The sequence below is a fragment of the Phalacrocorax carbo genome, chromosome 11 (genome assembly GCF_963921805.1).
Source record: "Phalacrocorax carbo chromosome 11, bPhaCar2.1, whole genome shotgun sequence".
NCBI classification, from domain to species: Eukaryota; Metazoa; Chordata; class Aves; order Suliformes; family Phalacrocoracidae; genus Phalacrocorax; species Phalacrocorax carbo.
In genome coordinates this window covers 20,788,058-20,794,057 of record NC_087523.1, presented here as the reverse complement: position 1 = coordinate 20,794,057, position 6,000 = coordinate 20,788,058, and the positions used below count along the sequence as shown (strand labels likewise).

Below are 6,000 nucleotides of genomic sequence, written 5' to 3'. Positions count from 1 at the left end.
ATCAAAGGCAATTACTGTGAGAACACGTCTATATGAGCTGTGAATATTTATTATCAGCTCGCAAAAAGTAGAATTTTGTTGCACTCGTGTGGGATTTTTCATGTTCTTCCCTTAATTGCGCAAATGAATCACAGTGCGCGTGGTATATGGAGCTGGACGTCAGCTTTTTATTATGACTTAAACTCCAGTCTACTTACTCAATCATGAATTGAAAACACATGGCTTTAGTATGTAGGGCTTTCTTATTCAGTAAATGTTAAAACTGTAGTGGCAGTTTCCAGGCACTTTCTGTCCAAATTTCAGCGTGCCTTCAACAGGAAGTCGGGTAAGTGCTTTATAGGGGAGCAAGCAATTCTGCAGTGAACCTTGCAGTGCAGAAATTTATGATACTACTTAACGCTTTTTCTTCAGAGTATTTTCAGGATGTAACATAACCCCCAAGATCCAAACTCCTTTAGGCAAATAGGAGATTTGTTGAATAACAAGGTTTGGGAGAAGGAATGGATGTATGTGGAAACTTAGACCAGTTATGCTAAAATAAGGAGGACTAAATGCAGGAAGAAAATTGGGGAGAATATTTAAAACTACTGGTATAAGTGAAATTTTGTCATGTATTTTGAAATGGTGTGTGTCTGAAAACTGGACTACATTTACTAAAATATAAATAAAAGCAAAATAATGGTAAAATAAAGGTGTTATAATCTTCAAATGATAAATAATTCATATGACATTAATCCAAAGGTTTGGGATTTACCCAAAATTAAATTGGGGCTAAGCAGATCTGGAGAGGAGTTTGTTTCACCAAAACCATTTCTTAATGAGAATTTATTTTTGTCCTATTTTTTATTTTGCCACAGCACAGAAAAATATATTCTTTTCTGAGTTCTAAACTGTGTCATTACCCCCATGAAGTGATATATCTTCTTTTACCAGCACAGGGAGAGGAGCAAGACAGGACAAGTGCCTGAGTGAGGATGAGCAGGCTCGTGATGGATCAGAGATCAAGAGGACAGGTTTGCGGTGATGCACAGCCCAGGACCAGCTCAGCCTCCTTGGGGCTCAGGCCGGGGACCTCTGGAGTCTCTTCTGTGACTCTCCCAGGCAGGGTTTCTTCATCAGTCAGGTTGTTTTCCCCACCACAAGTGAAATGGGAAGAGCAAAATTAGGCAGTTCTAGACTGTGAACAGGCAAGCCAGGGGAAGGTACCCAGCAGTGTGCGAGAGCCATCCCTGAGGCTGCTGCAGGCTCGCCACAGTATCAGAGTCAAGGGCACAAAGCCACGGGTTGGGTTTTGCTGCATCTCCTGGTCTGCGCAACCCCATCCAGCTGCGAGTCCCACAGAAGCCCCGTGCAACTCTTCTCTACGGCCTGGATGGGACGTTATCGGACGGGACACACTGTGGCAGAGGCATTGACACTGGCTTTATTCAAGAGAGGAACAGTGTGCAGCCTAATAAGGAATATAACTTTTTTTCATGATGCACGTTAATCTGCCCTGCTTTCCATACAAAAAAATGCCTGCAATTCTTGCCAAACAGCCTTGTCTCATCTCCTCCTTTAAAAGTTCATTCACAGTTACAGCCGCAATCTCAGCTAACAAACAGTTTACCAGGAGTAAACGAGGCTCTGCATTTTGGGTCAGCTCAGAAGGTTTCCTGGTGTCCCTGTGACTCATCACTGGAAGGGTCATCCCGAAACACACCCCCCTAGTGATTTGATCTTGGTACAGTCCAAAGAGTTTCAGGTTAAGAAGCCGAGGGGAATTTTGCTTGCAGGAGTCATTTTGGAGTTTGATGTGCCTCAGAGCAGGGACAGACCTCAGCCAGGTAAGTGCCAGAGGTAGCCTGTAAACTGGCATTTACTTGATTTGCACCTTTATCGCCAGGATGAAAACTCTGTGTTGCTAGTAACGAGCACTTCAGCTAGCACAGTGAGAAAAGCTTTTGTCTACTGCAGTAATGTACATTTCTTTCAGAAAGTCACATCTCCACTGTGCGCGAACTCTGAGCCAAGCGCTCATTCTGATTTATTGCAAAAGCGTATTGCTCTCGTTTCTTCTGCGATAACCAGTCTAGTACTAGTCTTCTCTTTCCAGGCATCATTAACAGTTATACCGAATAAAGGGTCCAGACTAATAAAAAGGGATTTGATCTCAGTGCTCATATAATTCTATTCTCCGTACTATCTCTGATCTTCCAAAATACTGTCGGTTCTTGCTGTGGATTCTTTCATTGTGAAATTCACGTGGGTATTTTACTTTTGGTTTTGTTGTTCTTGTGAAGCAGAGATTTTTATACTGTGTCTAAAATAATAGCTAAGTGGGTACATAAAATAATGGAGTGGCCTGATAGGGAGCTACCCATTAATTTGCAATCATAGTCTCTTTTTTTTAACCAACTTTTATGAAAAGGCAGAATGGAGAGATACTGGAATTCTGAAGAAAGTTGTTTTCTGTGGTTTCAGCACAAAAGTTTGGTTTAAATGAATCAATTTTTACTGTTTTAAAGTTCAAAACTGGAATTGTACCTGTCTAGTTAGGGGCAAATTGGTCTGGACGTAAGGTTATAGTGAAAGCCACTGAAGGTCAAGGTTTTTATGAAGTATGCAGACACCTGTGCACGCCAGAAAATCCTGTCTGCCTGCATTTCCTTAAAGTGTGTCCCATAGCGACTTTGTGTCTTTGCTTAAGAAAGACATTGTATTAGTTTAGCTAAAGGTTCAAGCTGTACTAAGATTGGATCCCGCGCAACAGAATGTGCTGGTTTTGGCTGGGATAGAGTTAATTTTCTTCACGGTAGCTGGCTGGGGCTGTGTTTTGGAGTTGTGCTGAAAACAGTGTTGATAACAAGGGGTTGTTTTTGTTACTGCTGAGCAGGGCTTGCACAGAGCCAAGGCCTTTCTGCCCCTCACCCCACCAGTGAGGAGCTGGGGGTGCACAAGGAGCTGGGAGGGGACATGGCTGGGACAGTGACCCAACTGACCCCAGGGATGTCCCACACCACATGGTGTCATGCTCAGCATATAGAGCTGGGGGGGATGTAGCACGTGCTCACAGTGCTGGTGCACAGTTGTTTAGAAAACCATTTTAATCTTGCTTGTCAACTGCAGGCAAATGTGCGCATGTTGATCTGTAGTGCTATATATTCATCCTTGTACCGTCACCCTGGCTGGTCTGGGAGTCAGAGACTCTCCGAATCTGGGTGTGCGGAGAGTTTTGAATATCTGAATGCTGGTTGAGATCTAGCAAGGGACTTGAGCATCTGCAGTGGGCACAGAGGCAAAACACTGGGGCCTTAACGCTAAGATGCAGTCTAAAAAACTTGAATCAAGTTACTGCTTAATGCCTAAACTGTTAGGTGCCACGTATGCCTATAGCTTGAGGACTTTGTGTGCCCTTAACTTAGTACATGCTCAGTACAACAGAGCTGCTCAGTGCACTGTAGATTTCCAGTTGTGGCTGCCAAACAAACTGTCCCTCTGGCTGAGCCCCTCGGGGTCTTGGTGCAAGACACCTTCCACAATTTGGTGGTTATGTGTGGGCAGAGCCGCACAAAACACTGTTGCAAAACACCCCCCCCCTTCTAGTATGGTTGAAGGCAGCAGGGCAGCATGTGCTGCTTTTTGACAGCAGTGGCCTGTGCCTGAGTGCACCTGCTGAGAAGTAATTCTCTGTTCTGTGCGAGCAGAGTCGGGCTGCTGGGCTCCGCTCCAGGGACTGACCTTGGGGCCCAGCCGCATCCCTTCCTGCTGCAGGTGTGCACGGCCAGGGGAAGGCGAGCTGGGAGCGTGGCCGAGCTCAGTCCCTGACAGCCTGGTCCTTACAGAGTTTAGTTGAATTGAAGAAAAGGGTCCCTGGGTTTTTGTCTTTGCTTGCAATGATCTTTAAGCATTGAAGGTTTCAGCTGGAGGAAAAAGTCTGCTCTGCTGCTGACTCTACTCCTTTTTAAATCTTTACCTTTGCCCAGGGGGAGAGAGGAAATGGTTTAAAGCTATTTCACAGGCAACTACATTGCAATAAACCCTCACAGAAAAGGCAAGGAAGGGAGACAGGGAGTAAAGCCAGAGTTTACCCCCTCTGACTGTGTTCTGCCAGGACTTTGAGTGGTTTTAACTATGAAATCAGCATTGTACCACTGAGTAATCCCATGCACACATGTGCTGATTTTGCTCGGTTTTCAAGCTGAAAAGATGACATACACCCCTGACCATCAGCCCCTACAAATTCAGCCTCCTTCTGCTCATGCCAGATGGAGTCCTTCCCCCTTGGGCATAATCACCTGTAAGTACAGCTTTTCTCAGCTGCTGTTTGCTCCCCCTGTCCAGCCCCAGCACCGTCAGTTCATGCCCCCGAACGCTGGAGCAGCTGTGCTTCTTACTGTGGGATGGGGGGGCTGCAGCGCGCAGTTAGCCAGCACCTCACGCCCCAAAGGGCTGCAGGGTGTTTGCAGCACTCCCTTCCTGAAGGGTAAGAACGGGCTTGCATTTTATTGCACCAGGAACTGACTAGAAGAGAGGTGGGAGAGAGAACAAACCATGAAAATCAATGACAGGGCTCCTGGCGGAGCTCCTGCTCAGCTCCTGGTCTCATGGGGATGGCAGGCTTGGTCCTGGACTGATACCCACGCTCCTGAGCTGTCTTGCTTGGACACAAGCTTTGCAGTGCAAACTGCGTTCTAGCTCCCAGCTAAAGTGCTAGCGAGACCTGAAAGAAAAGCCTAGTTAAGCACCATGATGTTGCAGTACAAGTGTTATGATTAATTTTATTGTAGTAAAGCTTTGGTTTGTAGCCAGATGATTCTGGCAGTCCTTGACAACGTTCATGAAAGCAAACAGGTTGTGGCCAGTCCTGTTCCTGGTGTCCAGTTAGTCTCCCCTGCATTTCTGCTCAGAATTCATAAGATACAGGCAGATATTCTCAGATGAAAATATGTGAGTTTTCCTCTCTCAATTTTAATGCTAAGTATGGCAAAACTGCACAGGAGGATAATGTTGGCACCTTCCCATTTCTATGAGAAGACAAATGATTGTGTTTCCTTCCCTTAGCCAATTTTTGAGCTGAGCTAGACAAAGAAACCTTTATATGCCTATTAAAATACTGAGTTACAGAGGCCATAAAATAGTCAAATTAATCTTATTTTGTTGAAAAGTTCAAAAACTGGATGAAAGAAGGGCTAATGCTGCCCAGTCATGATACCCCCAGAGCATGCAATAAAACTTGGTGTTTCATCCAAGCAGGGAGAGCATTGCTCTCCAAAACAACTGGGAAGCCCTGGGTCCATGGTCATTAATACTGGACTGGGTGCTATTAAATGATCCTGTGCAGCAAATTTGGTCCAAATTGAATATGTGCTTACTAATGCAATTGCATATCCACACATCACAGATTTAACAATGACTTTATACTTTTATATTGGCTTATGCAGAAGAAGAGAGGATACCCAATTCAACGTAGAGACTCCCAGTGCAGTTAGTGTGTTGAACTGTTTAAAGAGTCTGAATGAGTAAATTTCTCCAGTAGCAGTGCTCTGTGTTAGGGCCAGTGATGCTTCCGATGTATCAGTAGCAGCGGAACAGCCAAGAGCATGAAGACACAGCATATGTGGAGTGGAAGCTTTTCAACTGCTTTAAATTCCCCTGCACTGTTAATACAAATTTGCAAAGTCACTGCTTTGTAAGGACCTGGGATCATTCTCCACAGGAAGAGAAGGCAATAACCTTTTCCAGCTGGAGCCCTGGAAGTGCCTTTAATTAGTTCTATGGAAAACCAGTTCAGGGTAATTTAAAGCTTTTGGCTGCAGGCCTGCTTTTTTGAAAGCACTTGCTGATTTCATTGCTCTGAAGCAAGCTATGAGTTTGGAGACAGCAATGTTTGGGAAAATAATAAACTATGTCTGTAAACAGTTACATACTTCAGTCCCCGTTTTGCTGTCACGGTCTAAGCAGTGGTTTTGAGGTTTGGTGATAAGTCAGTATTTAAAGAAAAGAGTTTAGAGTTGGGAG

General features: G+C 44.8%; 1 protein-coding gene across 1 annotated transcript in view; it reads left to right on the top strand.

Moving 5' to 3' along the window:
* Nucleotides 1–1,579: 1,579 nt before the first annotated feature.
* Nucleotides 1,580–6,000, top strand: part of CAPN6 (calpain 6) — a 72,337-nt gene continuing 67,916 nt past the window's right edge. The window contains exon 1 of the mRNA XM_064463367.1: nt 1,580–1,826. The gene's annotated coding sequence lies outside the window, so the exon portion shown is untranslated. The remainder of the gene's footprint in view (nt 1,827–6,000) is intronic.